Source organism: Myxocyprinus asiaticus, chromosome 15 (assembly GCF_019703515.2).
Source record: "Myxocyprinus asiaticus isolate MX2 ecotype Aquarium Trade chromosome 15, UBuf_Myxa_2, whole genome shotgun sequence".
In the NCBI taxonomy this organism is placed as follows: Eukaryota; Metazoa; Chordata; class Actinopteri; order Cypriniformes; family Catostomidae; genus Myxocyprinus; species Myxocyprinus asiaticus.
The window spans coordinates 8,473,746-8,487,495 of record NC_059358.1 but is presented as its reverse complement, the minus strand read 5'-3'; the positions used below and the strand labels follow the sequence as shown (position 1 = coordinate 8,487,495).

At 38.4% G+C, this 13,750-nt stretch overlaps 1 pseudogene; it reads left to right on the top strand.

The window, feature by feature from the left end:
- Positions 1–5,317: 5,317 nt before the first annotated feature.
- On the top strand, positions 5,318–10,020 carry LOC127453375 (squalene monooxygenase-like; annotated as a pseudogene).
- Positions 10,021–13,750: the final 3,730 nt, after the last annotated feature.

Here is a 13,750-nt window from a genome sequence, read left to right as displayed (position 1 = left end):
ATCGCCTTTCAATCAACTCGACAATGCGCATGCGTGGTAGATATGCAGCCGAGAAAATCGAGTTTTTAGCGTAATTGGAGGTAAAGAAGCACAATTTATGATACCAGATATACTGTAGTTAGGCCTAATACTTAACAGATTAGTGGCTAGTTCATCAACATTTAAATCTATCAAATCAAACTTTCAGGACATTCATACAGTTGAAGTTTACATACACCTTAGCCAAATACATTTAAACATTTTCACAATTCCTGACATTTAATCGTAGAAAACATTCCCTGTCTTAGGTCAGTTAGAATTACTACTTTAAGAATGTGAAATGTCAGAATAATAGTAGAGAGAATGATTTATTTCAGCTTTTATTTCTTTCATCACATACCCAGTGGGTCAGAAGTTTACATACACTTTGTTAGTATTTGGTAGCATTGCCTTTAAATGTGCACTCAGCGATTCCTGAGAAACACTGTTGATATTCAAACTCAACTGCCAAAACAAACACACCCCTCCATCAGTGCTCCTTTGGAAGCTCCGCCTCTCAAATTCATGCAGGCAAATTCATTCCTTTTACCTCTCTGAGGTCTCTCCACCACTGACAAGCTGTTGACGCAGCTCCTAGCCCTCGACTTATCATAATCCTCATTTTTTAGTTTATATTCGTCTGACCTTTTTCTCTTGGTCTGTTTCTCAGCCATTTGTCCTCATTGGAGTTTAGAAAGTTCGAATCAGCCAGATTTGCCATCACTCTTCTAATCAGTTTCCCTCTCGCTCTGCCCCCACCCCCCATCCTGTGCACGCGCAAGAACCACCCCCTGTTGCTGACTGGCTGGAGTAGTGTTGTGTGGATCGGCTGTGTACATATACTAGATTTTTTTTCAGCCCATCCACAGAACGGACAACTAGAAGACTGTAAGGAGATATTTGCAGAATTTGCCAAAAAGTGTATTGGATTAGAATTACTGAGTGCACCTTTAAATTGTTTTACATGTGTCAAACATTTTGGGTAGCCTTCCACAAGCTTCTCTCAATAAGTTCCTGGAATTTTGGGCCATTCCTTCAGACAGAACAGGTGTAACTGAGTCAGGTTTGTAGGCATCCTTGCTCACACATGCTTTTTCAGTTCTGCCCACAAATTTTCTGTCGTATTGAGGTCAGGGCTTTGTGATGGTCACTCCAATACCTTGACTTTGTTGTCCTTAAGCCATTTTGCCACAACTTTGGAGGTATGCTTGGGGTAACTGTCCATTTAGAAGACCCATTTGCGACCGAGCTTTAACTTCCTGGCTGATGTCTTGAGATGTTGCTTCAATATATCCACATAATTTTCCTTCCTCATGATGCCATCTATTTTGTGAACAGCACCAGTCCCTCCTGCAGCAAAGCACCCCCACACCATGATGCTGCCACCCCAATGCTTCATGGTTGGGATGGTGTTCTTCGGCTTGCAAGCTTCACCCTTTTTCCTCCAAACATAATGATGGTCATTATGGCCAAACAGTTCAATATTTGTTTCATCAGACCAGAGGACATTTCTCCAAAAAGTAAGATCTTTGTCCCCATGTGCACTTGCAAACTGTAGTCTGTCTTTTTTATGGCGGTTTTGGAGCAGTGGCTTCTTCCTTGCTATGTCGAAATAGGACTCATTTAACTGTGGATATAGATACTTGTTGACAAGTTTCCACCAGCCTCTTCACAAGGTCCTTTGCTGTTATTCTGGGATTGATTTGCACTTTTCGCAAACTACGTTCATCTCTAGGAGACAGAATGCGTCTCCTTACTGAGAGTTATGATGGCTGCGTGGTCCTATGGTGTTTATACTTGCGTACTATTGTTTGTACAGATGAAAGTGGTACCTTCAGGTGTTTGGAAATTGCTCCCAAGGATGAACCAGACTTGTGGAGGTCCACAATATTTTTAACAGTCTATTAAGCATTGTATAATGCAATAATGCTAAATGGGATATTCATGAAAGTTATAAAATGTTAATATATTTTATGACATAAACCACCACAAAGAAGCAATTCTGCATCTGTATATGCTGCTTTTTATTGTTTTTCTATGAAAAGTGTGCCAGACCAGTGGTTCCCAACCTTTTTACCTTGAAGCCCCCTCTACTTACATATCAGTCTACACATACAGTTTATCACCACCATGGATGCGCGCTCTCTCTCCTCGCGCTCTATGTGTTTGCTCGTGTGTGCGCACGAGAGAGCACTATCGTCGATGGCCATGAGAAATGCAAAATTATGATTATTTGGAAAGTACATTGCCGTGGATTTTTCATAACTGGGATAGCCATGATACTTGATACATTTCTAGCAGTTGACATTTCTTTTACACATTGACGCAGAGCCATGCAACTGCTTGGCGGTCTTGTTATAAAGCATGAAACAGGTAGGCCGTTTTAAGAGGTTTTTACAGTTTTGCTGTATGTGGTTATGATGTTATAGAATTTTCATAACTATTGAAGATCCAAGAAAAAGAAACCCACAAGCACTTGTCCACACGACAGACAACACACCTGCTTTAGTAGCAGAATACTGTAAGTTTGGTACGCCTCATCCTCACACGGTTGTGCAAAGAATCTGTTATTGGTAGAGTGACATTTCATGATTTAAAAAAAAAAAAAAAAATTATGTTTGAGATTTTGCTTATCAAGTTGAGTTAGACGAGGATGCTGACATGCTGTTTACTGTATCGTGCATTTTATGGATTTTTTCAGAATCGTGTGTGAGATTAATCCCTCATTATTCAAAACGGCGTCCATCATTTTGACACATAAAAAAACAAGCAAGAAACTCCACTTAAACCATTTTGTTGTAAATAATTGTTGTAAATAATTAACGTAAATGAAATGGTATTTGTTATTATCTTTACTAAAATACAAATATCCACCCCCCCACCCCCATACGATTCCAAACATCCCTCAATGAAATCATTCAGTGTCAGTAATTATTGTGCATCAGAGCATCCTCTAGAGTCTACACTCAGCTGTGATGAGCATGAGATGAAAAGGCCAAGCTATTTCAAACAAACAGACTTATGATACACAACACAGCTGCATCTCAGATGATTACAGTGATTAATGGATCTCAAATAAAAACACAGTTTTGAGAAAGGAAAGGAATTTTTGGTTGAATCCCCAAAATTAAAAGAAAAATAAGGAGTTATTTTTGCACAAAGGGAGCCTATTTTTAGAACCATCAAGATTTGCTGAACTCTTTATGTGCTTCCAAAATTAAAATAACACAGGGCCACAACACTCTACAAATTATCAGCACCACTTAAACATCCGTCATGAAAACTAACAAATAGGAAACATACTATATTAACGCTTGTTTTATGGTGTGAGGTCAAGGTTTTCTTTTATCTTGTGACTCATAAAATAAAGGGTGAAATTGGTTTCCTGAAGCTCTTTGCACAAGAAAAACAGGCTTAACATTAACCCTAACTGTACAACCCTCGACTGGCCATTGTTATGAACTTGACATCATTATGACATCATCATGACATCACTCTCTCACACAGAGTCATTTGCTTTTGTTGGTCATGAGTTACATGTAGTTGTCTGGTCTTACTTGTTTACCTTTAAACATGTGAAGAAGAACATTTTAGGTTTTTTCCAACCTATTTGTCTCTACATTTGTTGTGTTCTAAGAATTTATGCACAGAGCCTGGATAAACACTACTGAGTTTTGGTAAACATATAAACATTTAATTTGTATTGTTTTTATACTTTCTCCATAGATCACTGTGCAATAAGGAGACCTTATTTTTTTGTTCGGGCCTGAACTTTGAGAGGGTTTAGTGAATGAAAAATATAGCCTATTACAAAAATGTCCTTTTTTTAAATGTATTTTTATTTTATTTTATTATATAACATTGTTTTAGCCTATATTATGTTATGTTATATTATATTATTATATTATAGAAGCCCTGAAAAGTAGCCTATTTAGACACTTAAGTCACACTTCAAAATGTTTGAATGTCATTGTATTAGATAACAAAATGTAAAACCAAGTGGCATTTATTTTAAAGATAGCACAAGCATACTATTATTTAGGCTACTATAGGGTTTGATACATGAAAAATATTTTACAAACAAATTTAAATATAAACATTATTATATTATATTATATTATATTATATTATATTAGAGTGGCCCCAAACAGTCACCTATAGACCTTATTCACGCTAGCGCCATCTTTGATTTTTAATGGGAATGACAACGAGGCTGTGAGGGAAAGTCTTACCGTCTCTTCAATGGCACAAACAGTATAAAGCTGTATAATACGGTGGCCGTGAAGTGCAAAACAAAACAACAAATCTAAAAACACAATGGCAAATCCAAAGACAAAACAACAATTCAGAAACACATCAAGAAATCATAAAGCATAAAGGCAAATCAGAAAACAAAAGAGAAAATCAGAAAACACAATACCTTATCCAGAAACAAAACATCAAGTTAGAAAACACAACAGCAATTCAATCAAAACGGAAAGGGTAGGTACCATAGCTTCTCACCTGATTGGCTGTGTGAATGAGACCTAGTCCTTTCTTCAGGACTGGTTCACTGATTATATCAAAATCCATGCCAAAAGGTCACTGACTGAACTGAGTGTTTTCTCTCTCGGGAAAACAGTAACAGTAAACTTTATAACACCGAGAGTAAAAACAGCGAGTGGGAAAAGTTAGTTTTAGGTATGATGTTCATCTATGGTCTCATGGCTCATCTAGTGTGTAATGGATTGTCTTAAAGTCCACAAACTGCGCTAAAATGTTGGTGGCGTCCAAGCGTTCATTCAATTTGCATGCTCTAACTTAAAAAACACTTTTGTTTAAAAAAAAATTCAAAATCAAAATGATAAAGGTTCCGGTTGCTGCCAATGGATAGATTTTCCAAGTATATCAAATTATATGGCTACACTATTCAATTATTTTAGAAAAATCACCACTAAAATTCATCAAGATGTAATTTTTACATTACAAAGGTTGTAGCAAGCTGCCAGTAGTGTGAATGACTAACTTACATGGTTTTATTATTATTATTATTTAAAAATATATTGTATAATGTAGATGTATAATTCCCTTGGAAAATCTCACCTAGAGTAAATCAGCATATCTAATAGCAGCCTTCCACAACCTTTACAATATGAACATAATATCTTCGTATGTTTTAGATGGTCCCTTACACACCGTAGACAAACATTGTACCTAAAAATTTTCCTGCTTGCTGTTTTTGCTCTGTGTTATAAAGTGTCCCATTATTGTTTTACTGAGTGACAAGCCACTCACAATTTTCAGTAATTGAGCATTTGGAATGAATTTTGAAATAATTGCACAAGTGGGCAGAGAACTAATCCTTAGGAAAGGACTAGGTATTCTCCACACAGCCAATCAGGTGAGAAGCTATGGTACCTACCCTTTTCGTTTCGACTGAATTGCTGTTGTGTTTTCGGATTTGCCGTTGTGCTTTATGATTTGTTAATGTGTTTCTGAATTATTATTTTGTCTTTGGATTTGCCGTTGTGTTTTTAGATTTGTTGTTTTGTTTTGCACTTCATGGCCACCGTAGTATAAAGATCCTAGATCACATCTGATTTTCCACAACTCATGTTGTCTGGAGTTCTTTGCATACTGAATGTCCTTGGACAGATATTTTATCAATGTTTTGTCTGCGGAACGATCCAAAAACTATTTTAAACTACAGTAAAGCCCATTGAAGAGACTGTTAGTCAATCCCTCACAGCTTCATTGTCATTCCCATTAAAAATCAAAGATGCAGGGGGCCTGGGTAGCTCAGCGAGTATTGACACTATCACCCCTGGAGTCACGAGTTCGAATCCAGGGCGTGCTGAGTGACTCCAGCCAGGTCTCCTAAGCAACCAAATTGGCCCAGTTGATAAGGAGGGTAGAGTCACATGGGGTAACCTCCTCGTGGTCGCTATAATGTGGTTCTCGCTCTCGGTGGGGCGCGTGGTGTGTTTTGCGTGGATGCCGCGGAGAATAGCATGAAGCCTCCACACAATACTCTCTGTGGTAACGCACTCAACAAGCCACGTGATATTATGCGCGGATTGACGATCTCAGATGCGGAGGCAACTGAGATTTGTCCTCCGCCACCCGGATTAAGGCGAGCCACTACGCCACCATGAGGACTTAGAGCGCATTGGGAATTGGGCATTCCAAATTGGGGAGAAAATGAGAGAAAAATAAAAAATGGAGCTAGTGTGAATAAGGTCTATTTGGACACTTAAGCCACATTTACAAATGTATGAATGTCATTGTATTAGATAACACAATGTAAAATTAAGTGGCATTTATTTTAAAGAAAGATAGCTCAAGCACGCTATTATTTAGGCTACTATTGTACTGTTGTATGTACTGTTGGTACATGAGAAATACAGTATATTGCAAATAATAATTATTTTTTCTATTTTTGTATTATTATATTATATTTCCGTGTATTATATTATGTATTATTATATTATACTATTGCAACTGCAAAACCAGCTAATAAAAGAAATGTTAATTCTGAGAAAATGTCATAACACCATTAGTTTGCAGATGCTTGCAGAAACTTGCTTTAATCTTCTCATGCAATGAAATGCATACATCTCTAAGGGTGCATTAAGCATCCAAATACTTTTTGGAGCCACTCTGCCTTGTTACATCATATACTAAATTATTATATGAATATAATTATTTAATATTTGTCTCTGTAAAATATATTAATCAATTAGTATATTAGTATATTACAATTTATTATTATATTATTTTAATAATTAATAGAGACATTGTTTCTGAATTCTTTCTGACAATCTGATTAGAGAGATGTAAAGAGAAAGAGGGCTACAGAGAGTCAGTGCTCTCAGACAGAGGATCCAGAGGTCATTATAGTAGGCGCTGGTGTGTTGAGTCAGCTATGGCCGCTGTTCTGGCCTGAGATGGTTGCAAGGTCACAGTTGATGAGAGGGACATGAAAGAACCCGATTGGATAGTGGGGGAACTTCTGCAGCCGGGAGGATACCGGGCACTTAAGGAACTCGGCCTTGTGGGTGAGGAAACTACCTTATCTAATCTTACTGATACATAATGCATGCTGGCTCAAATCCTCCTTAAAGGAGTAGTTCACCTAACATTGAAAATCTGTCTTCATTTACTCACACTTTCTTCCATGGAACACCAAAGGACATGTTTAGCAGAATGTCTAGAGCTGCTCTCTTCCATATAATGAAGGTGGTTGGAGAGGCCCAAAAAGGATGATAAATGCATAATAAAAGTAGCCCATACGATCTGTGTACTGCATTTCAAGTCTTCTGAAGCCATATGATAGCTTTGTTTGAGGAACAGACTGAAATTTAAATCTCTATTCACTGAAAATCTTGGCTTGGAGCTCTTGCTTGACATCCGCCATTGTATTGAAAAGAGCAGCTTAGACATTCTGCTATAAATATATCCTTTTGTGGTCTAAAGGCTTTATAAGAGCTTTATACAAGCCTTTATAAGGGCTTTCATATCCCTTGAAGCTATTGGAGACAGATAGGTCTAATATCATGTTATATTTGCACAGTGTGAAGTTTGTGGAGGGCACAGTGACCCATCCAGAGGAAGAAGATGGCTGTGTGACAGGAATTCAGTACAGGGAGAAAGACTCAGGAAACATCAAGGTACAGTATAAAAATATACTGAGAAATTGTTCAAATAAAAAATAAATAAATAAATAAATAAATAAATAAAAGAAATAATAAACTAAGAAATTAACCATTAAATCGATTATTCTAGCTTCAAATGCCTGTAAAGGCAGTGTCTTGGCCATGGTATTTTATGACAACTAAATTTATTTGTGCTAAAATTGATAAACTGACAGCTGATAAGCTTAATGGAATGTTCTGGGTTCAATGCAAGTTAAGCTCAGTCGACAGTGGCATAATTTTGATTACCACAAAAATGAATTTCAACTCATCTGTCCTTTTCTTCAAAAACAAAAATTGAGGTTATAGTGTGGCCCTTACAATGGAAGTGAATGGGGCCGATTTTTGGAGGGTTTAAAGGCAGAAATGCAAAGCTTATAATTTTATAAACACATTAATTCTACTGTAAAAACTTGTGTATGGTTTTATGGCAGATGGCATTCAGTCGTCATGGCAACGAATTGTAAAATGTAATATAACTTTACACCGAAAAGGTTATTAAGCGATTTTGTCACACTAAATTCATGTTAACATGCATATGTTCAGATGAGACGTTAAACCGAGGTCCTGACTCTCTGTGGTCATTAAAAATCCAAGAGCAATTCTCGTAAAGAGTAGGGGTGTAACCCCGGTGTCCTGGCTAAATTCCACCCATTGGCCCTTATCAATCGTGGCCTCCTAATAATCCCCATCCATTAATTGGCTCTATCACTCCACTCTCTCCTCTCTACCAATAGCTGGTGTGTGGTGAGCGTACTGGCGCATGATGGCTGCCGTCCCCTGTTCACTGTGTAAAGCTCTTTAAGTGTAGTGTCAGAAAAGTGCTATATAAATGTAACGTTCATTCATTCATTCATTCATTCATATTGTTTTAATTTTTTTGGCAATACTTTTGAAACTGAGCATTTTAACGTTTGCGGATTGTCCCCATTCACTTCCACTGTAAGTGCCTCACTGTAACCCAGATTTTTTTTTAAATGGAGGGACAAGTCAAAATACATTTTTATGGTAATCAGCATTAAGTCACAAATGCTGTTGATTAAGCTTAGCTTGTATTTAACCCGGAACATTCTATTAAAATATTAGCTATTAATCGGTTGTTAGTCATCAATTAATCATTAACACCCAGTGATTATCGATTGTAATATTTTTGTATTGGTGAATGGATCACAGGTGTTTTGCTTTGGCAGTAAAGCCACAGGATGTAAAATGCTTTTGTGACGTATTAATTATTCTTCAGTCAAAGTTTTATTTGAGGATTTATTTATTTATTGTGCTGTAATTTTAATTCTCTTTCTCTCTTTCAGGAGAACCTTGCTCCTCTAACTATAGTCGCTGATGGCTGTTTCTCCAAGTTCCATAAAAATCTTGTCTCTGGGAAAGTTAAAGTGTCATCTCATTTTGTTGGATGCATAATGAAGGTAAATATAAGGGTGATATTTGTGTAATTTTGTGAAAAAAAAGCACAAGTAACATGACTTCTAGGGATTTCCATGGATGTGCAATTTTGTCGTTTTGACAGCTCAAGTAATCGACAGATGCTGTAAATCAACCAACTAAGTACTCAAGAACTTGGGGTGTGACTACGAATGAGTTCCATCTGTGCTGTTCTTTAATTGTTGGTCAATGTACACATGCATCAGACAGATATCTTTTTGCCGTTAAATACAATTTTTTCACATCTTGTGCCATGAGCAGTGCATTTAACTTTTAAAAACTTGTCTCATGACACCTGACTTCTGTTCTGTACCGCCCAATATGGCATCAAAAATAATCACAAAACTAAAAATATATATATTTGTTGAAAAGTCACACATTGATCACTGCTGTCATTTCAGAGTAATTGTGCCCATCCCATCTTTTCCATGTTCTGTTGTGTTTTCTCCCAGGATTCTCCCCAGTTCAAGCCCAACCATGCAGAGCTGGTTCTAGCTGATCTCAGTCCAGTGTTGATCTATCAGATCTCCTCCAATGAAACACGGGTTCTGGTGGACATCAGAGGAGAGATGCCCCGAGACCTAATGCAGTACATGACTGACATAATCTATCCTCAACTGCCAGGAACCTGACCCCTTTACATTTATAAAATAACCTAATGGCTAAAATGAGTTCTTCTCTTACACATGCATTTCTCAAATACTGTAAGTGTCATTGATGTGTCTGTTATTTTGTAAAGAGCACAGCACTGAAATCTCAAAGAAATGTCTGTTTGGTTTGCACAGAGCACTTAAAGGAGCCATTTATGTTGGCACTGCAGAATGATCGCTTGAGATCAATGCCCACCAGCTTCCTGCCACCCTCACCAGTCAATAAACCAGGTAGGCCATAACAAACCCAGAAAATGTCTTTACCTACACTCATGCACGCACGCACGCACACACATACTGTTTATGCGATTAATTAATTGGGATATCATGTAATTAATATGATAAAACATCGATTGACAGCCCTAATATATTGAAACAGTTAAAGGACGGGCAAGGAGTAGGCGGGAACCGGCTGAACAGTCAACGTAAAATTGAATGATATAAATTAACTTAAAACAACATGAAACATAAGGATACACATGCAGCACAGCCACGAGTGTCTCCCTCTCTCTCAAACTGGCTTCTTCAGCCCCCCTTTATCTCGCTCTCCCGCTGATCATCTGATTCAGCGCCGGCCGTACACCCTCATGGCCCGGCCACACCCTCCTCCTCGTCACACTCCTCCTCTGCCCGATTCAGGCGCCACCGGTCTGACTTACTCCCCCCCATCTCTGGATGGGAGACACTGCCCTTCCGGCCGTTCTGTCAGCTGGTGGTCCAGCCTGCCTCCTGGGAACCTGGGGGAGAGATGAGGGGAGGCGTGGGGAGAGGGAAAGGGCGAGTGGGAGACACACAGAGAGAGAGAGAGAGAGAGAGAGGAGAGAGAGAGAAAACTTGCCCGCCGGTCCTGGACACGCTGTCGCCCGGCCCTTAACCGCTCCTCCCCTTCTGGTGGACGACAGCACGCTCCTCCCCCGGCGGACGGCAGCGAGCCCTCCGACCCCTGGCAGGAACCGCTCCTCCCCTTCTCGGCGGACAGCAGCGGTTCCTCCGGCTCTCGGCAGCCAGCAGCGACTCCTCCGTCCACAGGCAGACGGCCGCGGCTGCTCCTCTGGCGGACGGCAGCGGCGAGGACTCCGTGAAAGCACATCCCTCCTCCTTCCCGGGATTCAGCACCGACGTAACAGTTAAAGTACAGGCAAGGAGGAGGCGGGAATCAGCTGAACAGTCAACTTAAAATTTAATGGTATAAATTAACTTAAAACAACATAAAACATTAGGACACACATGCAGCACATGCAGCGTGGCCACGTGCATCTCTCTCTCTCTCTCGAACTGGCGTCTCTGGCCCCCCTTTATCTCACTCTTCCGGTGATCATCTGATTTAGCACCAGCCGTGCACCCTCACGGCCCGGCCATGCCCTCCTCCTCGTCACATTTATAAACACATATTTATTTATTTATATATTTATTTAAGTTGTTAAGTTTTATGTAAGTTGTCTCTACATATTAAGCTGGGATATAAGAAAGTATTTTAACATTAAAACATTACACATATCACTTTTCATAAATCACTACAGAGACTGAGAATTTAGTCCATGTCAAATTACATTTCAAACTAAACAAAAATATAATTGGTCAAAAATGTTTTATATAACCACCTCCCCAAATCCAAACATTTTATCCACTCCAACTTCTTCCACCGGCCCCTTTTGCAGTTACTTAAAAATCACTCTAAAACAACAGGTGGAAAAATACTAATACAAATTAGATCATAAATAAAATTGTAAATATAAACATAATAACAATTAAAAAATAAACCATGACCTATAGATAGTGACACAAATCTCACACATGCACCCACAGATAGCGCAAACACTCCCACCCATGCCCACTTGCGCTTTGCGCTGGCATGAAAATTGCCCTTAAAATTAGCGCTCTCAGGAACATTAGATGAGGCTTTGCGCATGGTTTTTGCGTGTTGCACTGCACCTGCATGGTCACGAGAATATAACCCTAAATCTTCTGAAAAATATTAGACATTGAATCCACTGAATGTTTAAATGCCGCTCTGATCATTATATGATGGAATTGAGTTTGATAAGGACTCTGACTGATATTGTTGTTGTCAGGCAAAGAAAAAAATCCATTGGGAACGGAAATCATCTCACTCGTTTGTGGTGAATGTCTTAGCTCAAGCACTGTATGAGCTGTTCACTGCAACTGACAGTAAGTCAAAAGAACTTTTGGACAAAACAGGAAAAGTTCACTCAAAAATGTAAATTCTGCCATTATTTACTCACACCCATGCTGTTCCAGACCCATGTGCTGTAATTTATTTCCGTCGAATGCATCGCATTTGGTTATGACATGAGAATCAATGATGTTAATGCGCCATTAATGAATCTGAATGCACTTTATTTTTTCAGATAAATGAATACGTTACATTTTCTATTTGTTCCTCACATAAATCTATCGTATGGCTTCAGAGGACTTGAAATAAAGCGTGCGAGTCGTATGGTCTCCCAAAATGTTACTCTCATGGTGCGTGTTTTTTTTTTTTTGGTGCTTGACAGTCACAGTCTATGAGCTGTCTTTGCATGAAAAGAGCGATGTAGGATCTTCAAAATGTCACCTTTTGTGTTTCACAGAAAAAAACAACAACATGAGGGTGAATAAATAATTACATAATTTTATTTTTCCTTTAATCATTTTCCAACTACTTTTAAGTTCTTATTTATATGCTAATGCACTCTGGAAAATTACAACATATTTCATGGCACTATTATATTGAATTTATTCTGTTGACTTGAAGGTCTCATTACAAAATTATTTAAGATCTAAATAGCAACAACAATTGCAGCTTGTTATATCTACCACCTCTTTTTTCAGATTCACTGCATCAGTTGAGAAAGGCCTGTTTCCACTATTTTAAGCTCGGTGGAGAATGTATTAATGGACCCATTGGTCTCCTGTCTGTGTAGGTATTGACAAACCTTACAGAATTAGATAAACATCAGTGTTGTCTTCAAGTCAGATTTTCTCCAGAGGGCTTTTTTGCTTGTCCCTGCAGATATCTGAGCAGACATTTTACTACTGTTAATCAGCTTTTGTTTCCTTAGATTGACAGCAAAACCCTTGACTCTGATTGGTCATGTCTTCGCCGTAGCCCTGTACGCCATATACTTCAGCTTCAGGTCTGAATCATGGCTCACAAAACCACGGGCCTTTTTCAGATGCGGAGCCATCCTCTACAGAGCCTGCACCATGATGTTTCCACTCATTACAGTACCTGGTTTAATAGAAGAGAAGAATTTAAAAACAGAAACTGATTTTTTCTGCCCTTTAATGCAACATACCTGCCACTGCGGTGGCTGCATCCGAGTGCCTCATTTACTTTGGGGTAAAAGAAATTCATGCTTCAGAAAGAAAACTGCAACAGGCTTCAAGATGAAAAAACAACTTCTTTGCTGTCTTTGGCTGTATTCACAATGTGTCTGATATTAATAGAAAGAGACCCTGCCTTATATTTTCATACACTAACTGCTTAGATTTGCCTTAAGCCCTACATTTAAATGATGAAAAGTTCTGTGTTTTACTTAAAAGTCAACATGAAACAGTAGGCGCAACCCACTTACTTTAGTAATGTGAGATTTCTGAGTAAAACAGGATAGTGGTTGAAGGGAAGAAATGAAAAATGTTTAGGGCGTATTGATGTTGGCCAAGAAGGAAAGTGATTTCAGAGGCGGAGTATGTTATTACATTTTGATTAAAGATTGAAAAGACAGCATCTTTTCTTTGGAATAACATGCACCAATGAATTATGCACAATAAGACCAGGAACATACAGTATATTAAGAAAGTAAATAGGGTCAGTTTAGATTTTGTGTTGAGTGCTTACTTTAACACTACATGAAAGTGTAATAGGCACCTTGTGCATTTTAATTTTTTTGTCTGGGTCAAAAATGCATTCGTGTTTATTGCACTGCTGAGTGTTAAATAAGAATTCATCACTGATTTATAATTATTAAA